Source organism: Phocoena phocoena, chromosome 2 (assembly GCF_963924675.1).
Source record: "Phocoena phocoena chromosome 2, mPhoPho1.1, whole genome shotgun sequence".
Classification (NCBI taxonomy): Eukaryota; Metazoa; Chordata; class Mammalia; order Artiodactyla; family Phocoenidae; genus Phocoena; species Phocoena phocoena.
This window is the reverse complement of record NC_089220.1, coordinates 79,277,436-79,298,638: the sequence shown is the minus strand read 5'-3', so window position 1 is coordinate 79,298,638 and position 21,203 is coordinate 79,277,436.

The window sequence follows — 21,203 nt, the reverse complement described above, 5'->3', positions numbered from 1 at the left end:
TGGAAAACTAATCTACGCTGCATTTGAAGGAAGGAAGCAGAGTTTGAATGAAAATGCAGTACCGTGGCTAGAGGACACAGAGCTCACACCTTCTGCAGTTCCAGAATAAGTGCTATGTTTTAAAAATATATATGTATGTGTTGGCAACATTGAAAAGGGGGCTAAAAAAACATCCCCCACAGAAGTGAGAGCAGCAGCAAAAGAAACGTTAGCGCCCTGCTGACGGGAACAATAGAGCATATGGACATCACACTGCGCTTGCCAAGCAGACGAGGGCAGGATGATCAAAATGGAGTCAATCTGCTTCCCTAATAGAAGAATCGCCTGCGTGAACAGTGTCTCCAAGTGTGCACCGAAGCTCTTTAATTGCCTGAGAAAGGAAAGAAGGTTCGGTTCACATTTTAGCTAGGCATGCTCCTTCCACTGGGGCCTTTATCTCAGGGCACGTCCCGTGATAAGTCTCACAAGTGGCCACCATCTGTGGATCTACACACCTGAGACCTGGCACTAAAGCAGAACACCACCCAGCCAGGGCTGTCACCCCAGAAACCATTCTTGACTCTCACCAGGGTGGAGTTGACTCAACCCACAGCATAGACGAAGCTACAAAGCTCAGCTCAAGCAGAGGGTCAGCATTGTCTACCAAGCAACTTCCTGGTTCTCACATATTTCCTTCCACGTTCAATCCCTTTGCCCTTCAGGAAGTCTACTAGCGTAAAAGTTTACAAACCTCAATGTCAACTTTTTCCTTTTTTGTAAATTTTGCGTCTTTACAATGGTGATTGAAAGGGGGATGCAGATGGCTTGATGCAGCCCATCACCTTTTCTGAACACCACCTGGAACTATATTTCTAATTGCTGTGGGTTGATTAGTAAATTGCCTATCTTACAGCCATGTTTGAATGACACTCTAGTATCCTGTTTCCCTTTATAGGAACTTTTGACCCCAAAAGCACAATGTGAGCATAAGTAGAGGCCTTAGATCTTTTACTCTTCTCTGTGACTAAAATACTATACACTAATACAACTCCCAAATTTATATTTAAAGCATGGAACCCTCCTCCGATCTCCAGACTCATGTATCTAAATGCCCATTTAACATCTCAACTTGGAGGTCACACAGGCATTTATTTATTTATTTATTTATTTATTTTCCACACAGGCATTTAAAATTGTGTAGCAAATACATTGATATCTGTCCCCACTGCCTCTCCTCCAGTTCAAATTACATTATGTTTCACCTGGACAACCATGAAATTCTCCTTGATGATTATCATTCTTCATGAGCTCCCTACCATCTATTTTCCAAACAAAAGTTAGAGTATTTTTAAAATATTAATTGTATGACTTTCCTACTTCAGATGTTTCAATCATTTGTCATTGCACTTCCATTAAAAGCCAAACTCCTTCCCACAACATTTGAAGTCCTGTACAGTTCCATGTACCCTCTAATTTCATCGGTTCAATATAGTTTTCTCCATCATCCACAGAGCTGCACTCACAGTGGCCTCCTTAATTTTTTTGAACCTGCAAAATACTTTCCTGCCTCAGTGCCACTACACATGTTGGAATGCTCCTCCCCTACCCCTCCCATGGTTTAATTTTCTACTTTCCTCAGTTCACAGCTAAAATGTCACTTCCTCAGAACCTTCTGTGATAAACCTCTCTAATCAGGGTTCCCTGCATCGTTCCGTCATTATTGTTCATCCCTGGATCATATTCATTTCCTTCATAATACACACCATAATTTATTATTATGTTTATCTGTTTATTTTTTAATTTATTTTCAATCTCCTATATCCCACCAAAAACTCCATGAGATGGGAGAAGAGCCAAGCCTATTTCTTTTACCAGTGCCTACTCAGTACCCAGCAAACATCTAATATGTAATAGGCATGTGGTTAATATTATACTAGCTGAATGAATGAATGAACATGCCAAATGAGAAAAGGGAGCCAGAAGAGCTGAAAAGGGAAGAGAAGAAACAAAGGAGGAAAGAATAAAACAAGAAGGCAAATGGGCATCAGTATAAGCTTAGGTAAGATTAAGCAGAAGCAGAAAATGTTCAGATAGTACATGCCAGGTGTAGAAGAGGGAAGAATCTCAAAGTCAAAGAGTGTAATTTCCTATAAGACATAATTTTACCGTACCAAAAAGCATGTTGTCCCTCTTAAAAACCACTCAATATAAATTATGACCTTCAGAAAAATTAATATAATCATAACTGTATTTATCAAGGCAATGCTAACCACTGTAAGAGATAAACCTACAAATATCAGTGACTTAACACACTAAAAGGTAATTTCTTAATCCCATAATGGTCCAGTGTAGGAGTCTCTAGTTGGGTAGATCTTCATTAAGAGATGAGTCAGAGACTCAGGCTCCACCATCTTCAACAAGGGTCTCCCAATGTCACCCTGGGGTCTGACTCTATCCTAGCTAACTGGAAAAAGAAAAGAAGATGAAGGGTCATGAGTGGGGAAGCTTTTATGGGTCAGGCCCACAAGCCGGTATGTCATTTCTGATCACATTCCATTGATTGAAACCCTGTTTCATTGATTGAAACCCAGTAGCTGCAAAGGAGGCCTGGGAAGTGGAGTTAGCTTTGCCACCAGGGAGTAGAGGAAACGGGTTGGTGATCCGTGTCACAATATTCTCTAACTTTGAAGAATGCCTTTTAAATATTTTATTCAAGTTGTCAGTTATGTGAAAAGAAATGATGTTTACAGCATATGATTGGCAACCCTAAAAACAGAATGAGCCCATTTAGCACATAATTTGTAATAAAATTTTCCTCAGGTGCCATAGGGCACCTTCCTTGAGGTCCTAGTCAGTCTCCTTCCTTCATTCACAAGTGAGCTGCAGGAGACAGTGAAACGTACTCTCTGCTCGCGTCCTTAAAGTGTTAATGTGCAAGGTCTGTGTGCAGAAGGCAAGCTGCCATAGATCTCATTGACTTTGGCAGCAACTCAAGGGTTATATTTTTCTCAGGGATGAAATATTCTTGGATAATTGTTCCAACATGTGAGACCCAAAATTTTTTTTCAGAAAATATCTCAGGAAATAGACAAAAAAAAAAAAAAACCTACTAAGTTATCTAGTCCATCCCTTGAGAATCCAAGCAGATTTATATATTTCACAGGATAATCCATTTGTATGTGGAACAGCCAGCCATGGACCTCCCTGTCAGCCAGCCTTTATGGTGCATGACACACAACCTCACCCCACACACATGCACAATCATCATCTCTCTCAAACACAGGCTGAGTTGGCTTTATAAGTGTGCATAGACTGAACAGATGCCTGTGTAATATGGTATGAAAGATGCTGGAAAAAGGCTCCATGTCCAAAAATATCTCCCCACCTAGTGTGTAACACTTTCCTACAATTCTGCTATGAACAGATACAGAAAATGAACCTCTCACCTTTGTGTGAATTAGGTTACCAGATCCTTCTCCTCCAGAACACTTTGCCAAGATCAGAACATTAGTATTTTAAAGATAAAATAAGATGGAAAAAGATAAGTATGGAGTATATGACCCTGTCCAGGAAGAAGATGCTCTAGGCACCTGCAAATTGGAACTAACTGTGCAGAAAAGACATTTATGTCATTATCAGATGCTTATGTAAATATTCAAGCTCTTTCACTTATATTAAATTCAATTATGGCAAGTCAGTTCTGCAAGATAAGTGAATAACTACATTTTATTTCATTTTAACTTCTGAATAGATTCTTATAACTGATTCATGCAATCTATTTCAACCATATTTATTGGTCTTAGGCCTATGATTCCCTCCTGGATAATACATTTTTTTAATCCTCCCATTTCACAGATAATAAACTGAGGCCTGGAACATTAAGATCTCATAGTAGCAGAGCAAGGACTATAACTTAAGTCTCTAGATTTCTCATTCGTTACTGTTTATATCTTGTGATGGTATTTAGTATTTATAAAGTCTTTACACAGTCCTGGGCACTTTAAGTTAAACAAAGAAATAATATGGTAAATGCCTGCTCTCAAACATCTTAGCTTTGGGGGAGATTAGATCTACACATGTAAAATAATTAGCAAAAGATACTAATGTTAATGGAAAATATATTTTTCCCATTCCTTGTGTTTCCTTCCTATGAAGGGAACCCAAAAAGTCTAAATCTGGGTTTCACCCTGACCTTGGGGAAGTAGACTGCTTTATCTTGCAGTTTAATTTGGAAAGGATCACTGGGCATGCCTAGTTCTACTCTGTCCTTCTTCCTCTTGTGAGCAATCCTTACTGAAGAGACCTTGAGTTCATCTCTGCACCTCCATGCCCAAGTCTTACTGCCCAAAACAAAGTCAATAAGCCTGCCCAATTTAGAGCTTCAGTTACAAGGCCAGTGGCCTCATACTACACTAGGTCCTCCAAGGCAGGTGAAGAAAACGACGATGGACCAATGAAGGACTGTGCCGATAGAGAGGAAAATTTATGTTGAGGAAGATGAGCCTAAAATCTTACAATTGGAAGAAATCTTTCAAATCAGATATTGAAAACTCAAAGGTCTTCAAGAACTAGGCAGGTTGAAAACAAATGTATGCAGCAAATAATTATGAGAATAAAATAACGCGGACTCTGGCAACTAATGAACTAATGAGTTCTGTTCCATCTAAATGTATATAAGTTCTTTCTTTAATTTTTGATGGTAATAAATGGGTCAATCAAACAAAAAATACATCCATGAGAATATCTAGTTGATCCTGTCTGATCACTCCTAAAAAGTAGATGCCCAGTGTGTACCAAGTGACACCACCTCTAGAGGTGAGCTAGGCTACCTAGGTACCACTCTGATAATCAGAAAATATTCTATCACAGAAGCAAAATCTGACTCCTGTAAGTTCATACCCCTTACTTGCTAATTTCATCCTTGTGGTCATACAGAGCTAGCCTAATTCCACTCATACCTTAGACATTCAGTGGATCATCAGAAATCAGTGTTCTTGTCTCCTTCTGAGTGTCTTCTTAGGATATGTTTTTTATTTCCTTCACTATCCTTGCTGTTCACCTTTGAGAAAATGTTTCATTCTGTCTGGGTTACTTTTAAAATGTGGTCCCCAAAATTTTATAGGAGAGAGTATTACAGAAATCTTAGGCATTATAGCTTTTTTCACACCAATGAAGGAGAATATAGGATTATATCTTCCAGTGCTCTACATAACTTATTTATTCCTATTGATGCTACCTATAATTACATTGCTCTCAAGTGAGGTTACTGTTGACTAAACCGCCAGGTCACCTTTATTCATGTAGCTGATAAGCCACATAGCTCATCCTATGTGGCTTATACTTGAACAGAATATTTTTCACATTCAATTTCACCTAGTTAGGGCTGGCCCCTTATTCTAATGAACAAAATACAGCAACCAGTCAAGTACCCATTAGGTGCCTCTTGTTTCTTTGGGTGCTAACAATTTAGAGAGAGAGAGAAAGGTAAAACTACTTGCCATCAAACAGCTCACAGGTTGCTATGACACTGAGAAGTAAATCAAAGAAACCACAAAATGATAAATACTATGATGGAATGCTTATGAAAAATGCTGTGGGAACAAAAGCTGAAGAAGCATTTATTCTTATTAGGAAGGTTGAGGGAATTGAGGAAAACAACAGAGAGAATATGATATTCAGCTAGGCCTTGAAGGATAGGTAGGAGTTTTTTGTTTGTTTTATTTTATTGACTTTATTTTTTTTTAATGTAGTTTTAGGTTCACAACAAAATTGAAGGGAAGGTCAGAGATTTCCCATACACCCCCTGGATAGCCTCCCCCAATTATCAATAACCCCCCACACCAGACTGGCAGATTCATTGCATTGATACATTGACACATCCTAATCACCCAAAGTCTACAGTTAACCATTCATTCTTGGTGTCGTATATTTTAGGGTTTGGACAAATATATAAAGACATTTATCCATCATTTTGGCACCATACAGAGCATTTTTATTGTCCTAAATATCCTCTGTGCTCTGTCTATTCATCCCTCCCCTGCCCACCCACCCCAACCCCTGGCAATCTTTTTATTTTCTCCATAGTTTTGCCTTTTTCAAAATGTCATATAGCTGTAATCATACAGTATGTAGCTTTTCAGATTGGCTTCTTTCACTTACTGATATGCATTTAAGATTCTTTCATGGGCTTCCCTGGTGGCGCAGTGGTTGAGAGTCCGCCTGCCGATGCAGGGGACACGGGTTCGTGCCCCGGTCCGTGAGGATCCCACATGCCACAGATCAGCTAGGCCCGTGAGCCATGGCCACTGAGCCTGCGCGTCCGGAGCCTGTGCTCCGCAACAGGAGAGGCCACAACAGTGAGAGGCCCGTGCACCGCAAGAAACAAAAACAAACAAACAAACAAAAAAGATTCTTTCATGTCTTTTCATGGCTTGACAGCTCGTTTCTTTTTAGAATTGAATAATATTCATTGTCTGGATGTACCACAGTTTATCCATTCACCTACTGAAGGACATCTTGGTTGCTTCCAAGTTTTGGCAGCTATGAATAAAGCTGCCATGAACACCTGTGCGCAGGTTTTGTGTGGACATAAGTTTTCAACTCATTCTGGTAAATATCAAGGAATGTGATTACTGGATGGCATGATGAGAGTAAGTAGGCTTTTTTGTAGAAGAAGGAATACCTGTAGTAGGAGATTATTTCCAAATGACAGAACCCCTTGAGGAAAGTTACTGAGGCGTGAAAAGGCACAACACATGAGGGAATTGTGAGGTGCAGGGAACACAATGACAATAAATAAAGACTAATGTTCCAGGATGAGAATCATGGTCTCCAGGCTGAAGACAATAGAGAACCATCAAGAGGTTATAAAGAAAGGGAGTGATGAGTCTGTATCTTGTGTATTCTGATTCTTTTCAAGCAAAGTATTCCCTATTCCTTTCATAGTCCTGCCATCTGCCTATTTGATAGTGATTTGTATATTTTGTCCAAGTTAATTGGTCAAAATGTTGACAAGGAGAGCCCAGCCAAGAGAAAGCTCCCTTCATGTTTATATCAGCCCATCTAGTGCCAACGGAGGTAGGGAAGATAAGATGAAAGAAGGAGTCTAAGGAAAGGTATGAAGTGTTCTGCACATGAAAGAAAGTTAGAATTTGGTAACAATCTGGTTATGTGGGATGATGGAGAGGCAAAATCAAGGATAATTTCAAGGTCTTTAGCCTGGATGAATGGGAAAATTGTAGTTCTGGAAACAGAGAGTGAGATTTTGAAAAGAGAGAGAAGGTATGGGAAATGTGCCCAATTTTGGTTTGAGAACTATTGAATATCAGGAGTCTGCAAGACCATAAGATATAAAGGTCTCGAAGCTTGTTATAAATTGAGTACTGAAGTTTGAGTGAGAGATCAATGCTGAAAATGGAGATTTGGAAGTCATCCACTTGGATGGATATCTGAAACCCTGAGGGTAAATAATGTTTCGGAGGGGAGCAAAGTAGAAAAGTTAAAAAAAAATAACACAACGTGATTTATTCTGCTCGGCTCTATTATATTACAAGTTAGGTAGATGATACAAACAAGTTTGTGAATTTCTCTTATCTATCTTTAATGATCCAGGAATATGTGAAGAATATTAGATGAGTTGAAGAGAATTTCAATATTCAAGGATTACCGTCAATAGGCTGATTCTTCTCTGCATACTGGGGAGTCAAAGAAACATAACTGAACCCGGGCTATAATCTATGCTCTGAGTTTAGAAACATGTCCAAGTTAAAAATAAAAAAAAGAATCTCTTTCCTTGAAATGTTTCACCATCACAGATAAAGAAAAAATGATGCTGATAAAAACACAACATAGAAACAAAGTGATGCCATTTGTATTTGATTTGTATTTAATAAGGTCTGCTTTTGTTGTTTACCACTCAGTCATAGAAACACTGTTTACTATTTCTTCATCGAGCTTTTGTTAATCTTCCTTCAGCCTAGCTTTAACCCTTGCTTCTGTTGGAGTTGGTGTGTGGGGGGGGTGCGTGTGTGTAGGACACGCAATGTACTATATTTTGTTTTGTAAGCCATTCCTCTCCACTTAAAAAGTACAATTTTTAAAGGTTTGATCATTGGCCTAAAAGCCAATTTCTTCATTTCTTATATATCTGTATTAGAAAATTCACCTCTCAAACCATTATAAGGCACTAGGAAAAGGTGAATTTGGGTATTGGTTTTTGTAAAATTATTTTACAATTAAAAATAAAATTCTGGTACAAAATCATTTTTCAGTTCAACCTTTCTTCACTCCTGGCATCCTGCAACAGGTACATACATGTGCATAGACACACTCTGTCCCACTGCATCTTCTTATCTGAAATTATTAATTTGATGGTGAAGCGCTCCCATTAATATTGTTCTCCTTTAGCAAAAGTCATCTCTCCTCAGAATCACCTTCAAAATAGCTTGACCAGTGATTAAATTTGTGAAGTTTTAAAATATTGTCAGTCAGCATCAAATGCATTTACCTACTTTAAATGAGTTTTGTTTCCACTCACTTGGCTGCCATCCATGGTAATTGGAAAGTCAGTTTGAGATATCTTCTAATGTGCTTTTTAAAATTGACCAAGGCTGCAGAAACAGCTTCTTAAACCAAATATAATTAATTTCTATCTGTCCAATCTGATCACTGTAAGCTGACAGTCTCTCATATTCTTTATTTTTAATGTATGTGTATTTTTTTTCAATAGAGAACATTGTCCTTTCATCTCTATCCTTTCCTTCTGCAAATTGGCACGTTCTGTCTTCTAGGAGTTTCATTACCATCCAGTGATTTTTTTTCCACTTCACAATAAAGGCACTAAACTGGGGCACCCAGAAGAAAACACGCACACCTATCTATATAGCACATTTTCTTTTCTTTCTCTGAATCTTCCTCCATGTGGTCTTTATGCTTTCAATAGCTCTCAAGTTTCAACAGAGACCTGAAACTTTTCAACCATTCGCTACCTATCTCATTCGCCCTCCATTCCTCCCAGGCAGCATCCTAAGTAGAATGGAATGTCGAAGCACATGATTGGCTCATGGGGAGAGCATTCATTCTCCAGGAATGCCCTGTAGATACCAATTGAAACTGCATCATCCATAAAAGTAATCCATAGACCCATTTGCTTTTCATTTTTGGCTTATGATAGCAATAATGACTATAACATAGGGCCCAGGAATTGATGACCAGCTGGGGTTAACGGTCCTTGGCTGCACTGTGGGCTATCAACTCCCCCAGCTGGTCATTAATCCCCAGGAAATGCCCCATACCTTGATCATTATTTCTTAATTAATGCCTTTCTCACTTTCAGCCTAAGTGGTCAGAGCACAGTAACCCTAACAGCATCTTGCAGTTGGAACTGCATATTTTCACTCAAATACTGGAATTCCCTATGGCTGCATACATATTTTAAATTTTTCCTAGAATAGTTGATTATGTTTGCCTCAGGCCTTTTTTTTTTCCCCTTGCAGGGTGGAGGGGTGGTTGTGAGGGTTTATTTTTCAAGTGAAAATTTGCTACTTGCATATCAGAGCTACAAGTTCAAAAGAAAACTTGAATGTGCTCATCTTGCCTTTTGTTTTTAGGTCTTTTGGAGTGTTTTTTCTTCCAGAGATCTAAATGCAGAAGTAAATGGGAGGAAGAAGGGGACCATCCCTTCTGTAGCTGCTTAGAACAGACTTCACAGTTCTTGAAATGACATAATAACAGAATTTATTCTATTGTTGTAAAACTCCAAGTGCTTTCATAACTAGTTAAATAACACCCGAAATAAATATTCTCATAGTATTAACATTACTATGTATTATATTTTCAGAGATTTCTCTAAACTATCACTGAAGAATAAGTTACCAGGCTGACAAAGAAAGTAGATTTCATTTGGTTTAGTGGTAACTGGCAAATGTGACTAAAGGAAAATATAAGGGGAGTTTTGTCTGAGCACACTATTACCACAAGGAACAAGCCAGATGCTGCTTTTGGTCAGCTGGGTTTATATACAAAGAACTGCCTGTTTATAAATCAGATACCAACCCCAAGTGATCTTAACTTCTTCGGTCTCAAGTAAATGTCTACATTTATTCTCAGCAGAGGCAAAAAAGAAATGCAATCCTTCGTTCCTCTCCATATTCTGAGAGAAACTGATGTTATCTGGAGAAATATGTTTCTAAGAGATTAGCAGTGATTCATGACCATCGGAGGCTCAAGTGTGTAGAGCAACTTAGAGGAGATCATTTGGGAAGATCCAAACTAACTGTAATGCCTTATCTTAAAGTTTACTTTAAGAATCACACATCTCCAGGATGAATGTTATAAGTAGAAATGAACTCTCATCACTGGAACCATTGAATCTTAGGATTGAACAAAGCATTTTGCAATCATTTAGCTCCCTGACTCAACTTCATACAAGCTTAGGCATAAACTAACTCCAGTGGATAAAAAAATCTATCCAGAATAAAGTTGTATGACAACTTCCTTAAATATATCTTAATGATAAACAGTTGTAACTGATGGGTAATTTTTTCTCGTACTCAAGTTTGAGTTCATTTTCTCTTCTGTTGTTAGTTCAAATGGAAATTCCTTGTCTAGCCGTGAAGATTTTTATTAAATTGTCTTCTCTTTTAGGCCCCTAAAGAAACAAAGTGCCAGTTCCTTTATTCTTTCTTTTGAAGTCTTATTTCCTTACAGATTGTCATCTTCGTGTCACTAGTTCCTTTCAATTCCCTAAAATCTGCTTTTGGTTGTGTGTTTGCAGATTGTCTATAGGTTGTGTTGTGATCTAAACAATGCAAGGTATTAATTGAGGATTGCCTCATGGCTCATGATGTCTGCACTGAATTACACAGTATTGGAATCTAGGTCCTTCTCCGTTGATACCCTGTCAAATACTTGAGAGGCCTCACTATGGGTATCCTGCCTCATTTTTGCCAGTCTTCATATTCTGCAAGCATAGGGAGAGTATTTACTGTGATTGCACACTGAACTAAGAATGGAACATACAGAGATTCAAACAACAGAAAAGAGAAGGAATTCACAAATGATTGCAGGAGACTCACAGATAAACAGAAATGGTCCAGGTCAACAGATCTGTCTCTAATAGAAAGTTCAGGACAACATGAAGGCACCAAAAAGGGGCACCTAACTCAACCTGGAGAGTTAGGGACCTTTCCCCTAATACCCAAAATATAATATCAGAACTGAATTGTAAAGATGGAATTGAAGTTAATGAAAAAGGAAAAGAAGAGTGTTCCCAATAAAGTGTTATAAAGTCACAAAGATATGAAAATAGGTGCTCCTCCTGGCAAACGGTCCAGATGTTGACATTCATATTGGTCCTATGGCCTCTTCTACTCATTTAATGAATTTCGAAATTATTTCTTGCTGAACCTTCCCAGCTCTGATCCTTTTCCTCTCCCTGAATCTCATTTTCCACTTGCCTCACTAAACATTCTCCCGCTTATGCATCTGGTTTTCTGATCAGGTCTGGCTTCCAGGGCTACCACTGTCTCTGTCTGACCAGCCTGTTAAGCTCTGCCCTCCTGTTCAGAAACCCCCTTACCCCTATCCTGGACATCTACTAAGTGGTGTTAGTCCAACAGTTACACATCCCTACTTAGCACATTATTGTAATACATTACCATGTCCTGTAATATACAGTTAATTCTATAGCTACGCTTAAATCCAGCCAACCTTTTCCAAGTATGTATATTATTTTGTTCTTTTGTGACTTTAACTTATTATCCAGGCTTAGAATCCAAAGTGAGTTATATTCACCATAGGAGAACTGCATGAAATCTACTTCATCATTGATGAAAATGCTAAACACTATATAGTCCAAGAGTAATAGGAATGTAGAATACTCTTAGCTGTGGAAATTATTCACATTTTATTTTCTAATACTTTTCTAATAAATGAAGTAATGCCGTTCACATTTCTTTGGTCATATACTATATAAAATTGAATATGATTAAGAGAATAATACAGAGTAATCTTGAATATTCTATACATTCTATTTAAAATTAAAATTTATTTCCAAAAGTTAAATCATATCTGAAATACGTAAATTCTTGTACGAGGTAGGTTATGATAGTAAACAAAAATATCAATACAGCCATACACAAAGGGTATTTTTTAAACATTCAACAAACTTTGTATTTTAGAAAAATTTTAGAACTACAGAAAAATTGGAAAAATGTTGCAGAGTGTCCCCATATACCCCATACCCAAGTACTACAATACATTTGTCACAACTAATACCAATAATGGTGTATTAGTAATAACTAAGTTCCATACTTTATTTAGGTTTCCTTAGTTTTTACCTAATGTACTTTTTTGGTTCTAGGATCCCATCCAGTATATCACTTTATATTTAGTTATAAAATCTCCCTAGGCTCCTCTAGACTGTGAAAGTTTCTCAGACTTCTTTTGTATTTGATGATCTTGACAGTGTTGAGGAGCACTAGTCAGGTGTTTTGAACAATGTCCTTTAATTTGGGTTTGTCTGAAATGTTTCTAATGGTTAGACGACCTTATGGGATTTAGGAAAGAAGACCACAGAGGTAAATCATCCTTATCACATGATATCAAGGGTACATGCTATCCACATGACCACTGATTACTGATGACTTTTCTCTTAACTGGCTAAAGTAGTGTTTGCCAGTTTTCTCCACTGTAATTTACTCTTTTCCTCCCTTTCCATACTGTACCTTTTAGAACAAAATTCCCATGAGCATCTCACACTTAAGCAGTGGAGAATTTTGTTCCACTTCTTTGAGGAGAAGTACCTACAGAAATTAGTTGGAGTCGTTCAACAGATACTTTTTAGTGTACAAAAATTCACTTTGTAATAATATATATAATCTGTCAGTATATGTATTTTTTAAAGGACAATAGATAGATCAACAGATAAAAGTAGAAACAGGTAAAGATAATATAATGAATATGGAAGGACACATAAACCAAGAACATGTTTTCCTTTAGGAGGAGAAACTGGAACAGTGCGGCAAGATACCTCATTTACAACTGAATACAATATTCAGCTTTGTATTCTTAAATTATGTACTCTGCCCTTCTATATTTTTAAGTATTTAAAATGTAAAATATAATCATCTATGGGTGTAGGTTAAAACAATACAGAGGAGAGATGAGTGGTCACATTGCTTTATGGATATTGTTTTTGCAATGAAGAATAGTACCAGATCAGTGATCTCAATGATCATTCTTTGCACCTCATGATAGATCCCAGAATGCCTTAATGTATACAAGTGAAAAGCAAATGTTAGTGGCTGGTTTTGATAATGAATAGTGTATGCCAGAGTTGTGCGCCTGTATTTGGTGGTAGAGGCAATTGGGCAAGAGAATCAATACCCTGATTAAAAACAGAAAGCCCAAGAGTCTTCTAAACTTAAAATGTTGATTTGCTATTTTAGTACATGTCATTGAATGCACAAACTACCTTGGTCACCAGATTTACTAGGAGAATTACCCTCCATGTAGGTTTCAACAAAGATTAATATTGGCATTGATAAGGATAAACACTTGCGTTAGGTTATCCCCTTGAAAGGTACTTTATTTTATATTGTATAACCAGTGATTCCCATGGGATAAATAATTTGAATTGCATCTCACAGATGCATTACAGAACTAGTGTTTGTTTGTTTCGAGTTTCTACTGAAGTAAGCTTTCACCATTCCACATATATGAGACAGGGGTTATGTTGCTCAATGGTTCATTAGAGAGAGTAAACTAAAGGACAAATTAAAAGAAACTCTTCTAAGTTGGGGAGCAAAATATTGTGGCAAGAGTTAATCCTGATAAAATAAGAAGAATCATCCAAAAAAATCCAAAATGAAAGCATCTGAATTAAAAAAAGAAAAGTGGAATAGTTTTTTAAAAAGATCAAAATTGATCATTTCTGACTGTTGAGAAGGGAAAAATAAACATTAAGAAGAAAACAGATGTGTTAGCTCTCTGACAGCAGGAACTTCTTTGATCTTATATGTCTTTCCACACAGACCTTTGCATAGATTAAGCACTGTTTTAATATTGATTGTTTAGCTTTATATAGATTATGATGGTATCTGAAGATTCTAATTTTTTACATGATACATAAATAGTCAAAGAGAAATCATAAGGCTGACCTAAGAAATTAGGTCTGAGAAACAAGCATAGAGTAACATGTTTTTAGAAAACTGGGTTGTAGAGAACATATTTTAGACCTTTTGGTCAACTCAGGAAGGCAGAGCTTCTCTTCAGCTTAATGCATATGATCTGAAACATCTTTTTAAAATTATAGCCATAACCATTAATTAGACAAAGCACACACTATATAAAATTCTATGCCAAATTTCAACTAGTATCAAATGAGCTCTCTCTGCCTTCTCTGCCATACAGAGTATAATAAACTGGCAGTTCTTTAATTGGGAGGAGACTATAACTTAATTCTTGTACCAGCCCACTATAAAATTTTATCAGTACTGTTCCAGCAGGGATGGATACAGAAGTAATATGGTCTCCTCCTAATATGTTATTTTAGGTCAGCGTCAGATTCACAAATGGAACTAAAAAGTCTTTTAAGATGAACCCCCCTACTCTACAAATTTAGCAATATTTGCAACAAATTTGGAATTTATTTCATGATAAGTCTAGAAAATTAGATGGCATTTGAATGAATGCGTTACGTATCCCTGAAGTCTAAAGTGGATAACATGTATGGAGGGGTAATGATTTATCTGATTTAAAAGGTCAATGTCATTTTAATTTCCAGACAATGTGTTGATTACTAGGGTATTAGTGACTGGCATATAAATGATCTTAATCACATTATATTTTAATATACAAAATAAGTATTTTATTATAGTTGTACTATTGAATGGTGTTAGGTCATATGGATCTTGATCTAAAAACAATGTGTTTCATCTAGTGTTTTAGTATTTCTAGTAGATAAGACTATGTCATTAGGCACTACATATTGATTTTAATTAGAACAGGCACACCACCATAAATATGAGTTGTGATGCCACTAAGGCAGTTGTCAAGGGGGAATTAATTAATTAATTGTAAATTAATTAATTTAGAGTGAATTAAATCAACCTAGAGAAATGAATAGAGAACTTGGGGAGGAGGGTTAAACTCACAAAATGGATTGAAAACCCAAGACAATCTAAATTGTTAATCAAGATAAGAAAATTAAGCAACACATTATAAGAGGGTACCTGTTGTTTTTGAGAAAGCAAAGTAATAGCAATAAAGCAATAAATTAAATTTAAACATTTTCCTTAGAAATAGGAAACGAAATTGTGGAGAATACTAAGATATTTTTCACTTTATGTTTTAGACCTAGAAAAATGATTTGTAGTATGGTATACTTAATAACACTCATCACAAATTTAATCACTTCATTTTCTGTTTGTGATTAAAGAGGAAATTCCCTCAGATGCTTAAAAGAAAATAAATACACCAAATTGAAGAAAAAAAGTCTATTTTAAAGGGAGAGTTGTGCCCTTTTTTTATGGGTTTCCTTATCGTTACTGGATTCCAATGTTTATGAAACTCAATGCTTCAGCACTGAGCAGCATAGAGGGTTAGCTAACAATTGAAGGTTATGTTTGGAGAAAAAAAAACATTAAATTTAAACAAATTTTACAAATTCAACTATGAAAAATATACATATAAGTAGACAAAAGCTGATAATATATTAAAATGAAAATATTTGTGTTATGGAGTGATGTTTTTATTAAAAATGTGTTTAATATTTCTGTGCCTGCACACACACACACACACAAAGAAAAATAATCAGGAGGTTTCTTAATGACAAATGAAAGATCATATGTCAATTACAACTTATTAGTTAGGATTGAGATAAAATAGTCCAAAGTGAAAATTAGAGTCAGATGTGTATGACTCTCTGATTTCCAAAAAATACATGTTCTAGATAGTCTACACTTTTAAACAATGACTTCCCAGAGGGAAGGCATTGAAAGTGAATGCCAGGAAGAGAAATGTTATTTGCTCTTGCTGTATCTGCCTGCAAACATGATGTTACCGCTGCTAAAACATAAGCAGAAACCACCTGTAATAAGCAGTGCTACATTTTATTAGATCTTTGTTAGATAATCAATAAACAGAGTGGCAAAATGTCAAATATCAAGAAAAGGGCATGCCTCTATGTGCCCTTAACAGGTTTAGGGGCTTCTTTGGTCAAAGGAACACACTACATTACATCACAATGATCTCTGATTTAACCTTAAAAGCAGGGTATGATATGAACCTGCCTATAGTAACTGCCTATAATCACAAAAAGTCAGTTGCAATTTGTCCTAGGATAGTTGACCCTGTAGTATTTTCAAAAATGCACTGTAATTTCTCAATGTGAATTTAACATTGAGAAATAACAACTGTTTGTTGTGCATATACTATAATTCATACACTGTTCCAGGAGACTGGGATATATGGATAATTTTTTTAAAAATACCTCTGCCCTTAAGAAGTTTATATTCCAGCAAATTGACATAAAAAATAAAGGGGCCTTCTCTGGTGGCGCAGTGGTTGAGAGTCCGCCTGCCGATGCAGGGGACGTGGGTTCGTGCTCCGTTCCGGGAATATCCCACATGCCACGGATCAGCTAAGCCTGTGAGCCATGGCCGCTGAGCCTGCACGTCTGGAGCCTGTGCTCTGCAACGGGAGAGGCCACAACAGTGACAGGCCCGCGTACCGCAAAAAAAAAAATAAATAAAAAATAATAAACAAAGGAAAAGCATAAGAAATAATTAATGTATTATATTAGAAATAAGTTGGTGAAAAAAGAAAAAGTAGATCAGTGTATGGGGAATTAGGACAAGAATTCAATTTTAAATAGAGTGATTAGGGTATACACCTAATCACCCTATTTGATTAGGTGATTAGTCCTTGGCCCTTTTCAATTATATACCTCATCTCATTGAGAAAAGGCACATTTGGAATGTTCTTATTCCACATAGAAGAGACAGCCAGAAAAAGTTCTGAAGTGATTACCTCCCTGGCATATTAAAGGAACAGTAAGGTGGATGAAAGTAGTAAAGGGGATGTCAAAGAGAATTTGGAAGGCCAGGACGTGTAGAGCTACACCTGAGTAAGATAGAGAACCATTATGTGATTTGGGGGAAGAGAACTGATGAGATACTTAAGTTTCAGAAGGATCACCATGGCTGCTCTCCTGATGGTAATGAACAAGGGTAGGAGCAGATAGATCAGTTAGGAGGAGATTGTGATAATCCATAAGAGAAATGAGGAAGGCTTAAATCAGGGTGGTATCAATAGAGACAATAAAAATTGATCCAATAATCCAATTCTAAATATATTTAGATGGTAATGCCAACAGGATTTGCTAATGTAGTGAAAGTGGAATATGAAAGAGAGCGAAAAAGAGAGTATTACACCATGACACCAAGGTGTTTGACCTGAGCACTTGGGAGGATGGCATTGCCTTCAACTGGGAGGGGATAAACTGAGAGCAAGTTTAGGAGAAAAGGTATGATTTGGGCAGGTTGAGTTTGAGACGCCTAGTAGATATCCAAAAAGAAATGTCATATGAAATAGTGATGAAAATTGTATTTTATGCCATAATACTGGGTATCACCAAGGGAGCGAGTGTTGACAGAGAATTGAAAAGGGCCAAGGACTAAGCACTGGATCACACCAGCATCCTACTCCTTGAAGAAAAGAAGAGGGATCAACAAAAAGGACAAGTGGATTGACCAGTGAGGTAGGGAGAAACCTGAAAGAGTATGAGGTCCTAGAAACCAAGTGAAGAAAGTGTCTCCAGGAAGAAGGAATGATCAACTAAGTTGATACCCAGTTGTGAGCAGGTGGAGTAGATTTATAAAATATGGAACCCACTCATTAAAATTAAATAAGGATCATTTAACAGCAAAGTTTTATATGATTATGAGCTCTAACTCACAATCTCCAGCTAGCTGCTTTCTGCTTTGTGAAGCTGGTTTCCTGGATACCTACCTCACAGACTTTCTGTAAAATTCAGTGGAATAATTTGTGTAGAATCACCAATGAAATGCTTGTGAAGTAATAGGTTCTAACTTTAAATATAACATGTATACAAATAATACAAATATTAATGAGCCCAAATATTTTATTATATAATTGTTATATTATTATAGTCATTATATGACTTCTGCTATTTGTAATATTACTCACAACTCATTTACTCATTTGTTACATCTATTATGTATTAATTCTTTAGCATTTAGTCTTTGCCAGCTACTGGCACCCAAGAAAACAAAGATACACAAGACATGGAACTTATCATTCCTATAATTAAAGTACACTAGACTCTGCAACTTATACTCTACAGAGTTTATTTCTTCATTTCATGTGTGGGACTTAGGCAGTGGCTCTATCACCTACTAGGTAGGTGATCATAAATAAGTTAAGCTCCCTGACCCTCAGAAAAATGGGGATACGTTGTCTCTATTTGCAAGGTGGTTGGAAAGATTAGCAAAGATACGGTAAAAATTCTAGCATGTATTACTGAGTAGGCATTCACTGCATAGGTCATACTAGCACTGTAAATTCTGTCCATTCTGTCAAGGAGAATATGGACTTTCTTGAAGTGAATAATTCATGGTTTTCACTTTTACTGAAAGTTAACAAGTTTTTAAGACAACATAAACCGGCACCCTGATAAACAATATTTTATTTGTTTATAATTACTTATACCCTGTCTCTTTTCACAAAAGATTTGAGAGGGTTTATGTAAAGTGATAATAATGATAAAAATATAAAATCAAGAATGCATATATACAGAACATATTTATGCTGTGACACCTATTTAATTTTTTATTGTGTATTTCAAATTTAATTCTGAGCTTCCTGGCAGCCAGAACTAAAAGGAAATATCAGTTAAACAATTCTATTTAACAACAAAGAAGATTCCAGATTCTTATAAAAATAAAGTTTGCTTAGCATTGAACTCTAAAAAGATATATCTTAGTAGAAACTCCATATAGGATATATGGAGCGATACAGAATATAATCTTAATTATTTTTGTAACAAATTCAGTTATAAATTTTATAGAAATGTCTCTTGAAATACCTTTTAACTAACAATTGAGTTCTAATGTAAAAAACAATTGAGTAATAATAATTCTGTGAAGAGTTGAACTAACATGGTCCAAATATGTAATAACTAGACTATGTGATAATCCAAAAATGCTCTCCAATTTTCTGTGTGCATCTTATCACCCCCAATATATTTATATGCTTGTTTGTTTATTTATAAACTATATATGTGTACATATAAACACATACATATTCTACTATATTTGTACCAAATTAGAATTTTTAAAGAAATAAATGACCTTTAAATCATCTACAATAAATATTACTCCTCAGACTTTCAGTGGGAGTTGAATAGTAGACCAAGACCTAGGGACCTATGTTCCATATTGCTAGATGAGGACAGAGGAATATTCTTCAGAAACCAAACTAACATAGTAAGTTTGACATTCCCTTAGAAAAACTATGACCGTTCCAGGATTTTCACATTGATGGACATCCAGGTAGGTACTCTTGCCACCATATGACACTAATTCTGATGGTTTACAGATGATACCAGAATTTTCCTCAGGAAGAATTTTTGGTCAACTATCATATAAACAAATATACCTTTGAAGTCCAAATAGTAAACTCTGTTGGAAATATATCTTTCTAAGAATATAACACTATAATTTTTTTTATGCAAACCCAGACACTCATAAAGGCCTCCTGGGCCTGGTTCACATGTGAAAGAGAACATCCACATCTTGCTAGTTTCAATTTTTATAGAAATTTCTGACATTCTTTCTCTTTAGTTGTTGTCTTTTTAAAAATAAATTTATTTTTTTAAATTTATTTATTTTTGGCTGCATTGGGTCTTCATTGCTGTGTACAGGCTTCATCTAGCTGTGGCGAGCAGGGGCTACTCTTTGTTGTGGTGCACGGGCTTCTCATTGTGGTGGCTTCTCTTGTTGAGGAGCACGGGCTCTAGGCGCGAGCACTTCAGTAGTTGTGGCACACAGGATTAGTTGCTCCATGGCATGTGTGATCTTCCCAGACCAGGGATCAAACCTGTGTCCCCTGCATTAGCAGGTGGATTCCTAACCACTGCGCCACAAGGGAAGCCCCTAGTTTTTGTCTTGTTTGTTTGTTTGTTGTTTTTATTGCTGTTGTTATTTCCCCCTCCTTTTTTTTTTTTTTTTTAAATTAATTCATTTATTTATTTATATTTTTGGCTGTGTAGGGTCTTCGTTTCTGTGCAAGGGCTTTCTCTAGTTGCGGCGAGCGGGGGCCACTCTTCATCGCCATGCACGGGCCTCTCACTGTCGTGGCCTCTCTTGTTGCGGAGCACAGGCTCCAGACACACAGGCTCAGTAGTTGTGGCTCACGGGCCCAGTCGCTCCGTGGCATGTGGGATCTTCCCAGACCAGGGCTCGAACCCGTGTCCCCTGCATTGGCAGGCAGATTCTCAACCACTGCGCCACCAGGGAAGCCCTCCCCCTCCTTTTTAAAAGTTCTTGGCCAATCCTGATTTTCCTTTAATGATGCACTTGACGCTATTGGGGAAATGTCAGAAATAAAGAAGAAAAATCCTAACATGGTGTCCTACTGAAGTCCATCTTTTGAAATGAAAAACGCTCATAATGAAAATGAGTTGACAGCTTACTTGATGATATTTACATCTGGATGTGACGTCAATCGGAAGGATAGTAGAGATCAATTTTAATGGCAAGCAGCTAAGCACGCTTATTGATCTAGCAGCTTGCTACTCTACAAATGGCAAAGACCATTAATATGTTAGTACCAGGAATGTGGGAGAAGCATAAAACAAGTGACTTTGAGCCTTTAAAGAAGATAATTTAAGAGTGCTGATTTGATGATCACAAGGGAAAGTGTGAATTCATGATTTAACCTCATTCACTACCTCTCAGCTAAAAATTGATCACTGCTCCTAGGAATCATATTTCATTTGAAAGGAATTTAATTCATTTCATAATTTCCTCTTTAAGCCTTTTGCTTTAAGGGATGCCATTTGCTGTCCAGCTAATCCTAAAGTAGATGTTTTTTTCCCCTGAAAGAACAGAATAATTTCTGCTAGAGCAGAGTGACAACATAGGTGAAACATGAATCAAAAACATGTAAGAATATCATGTATCCCCCTTGTCTGCTTCCAT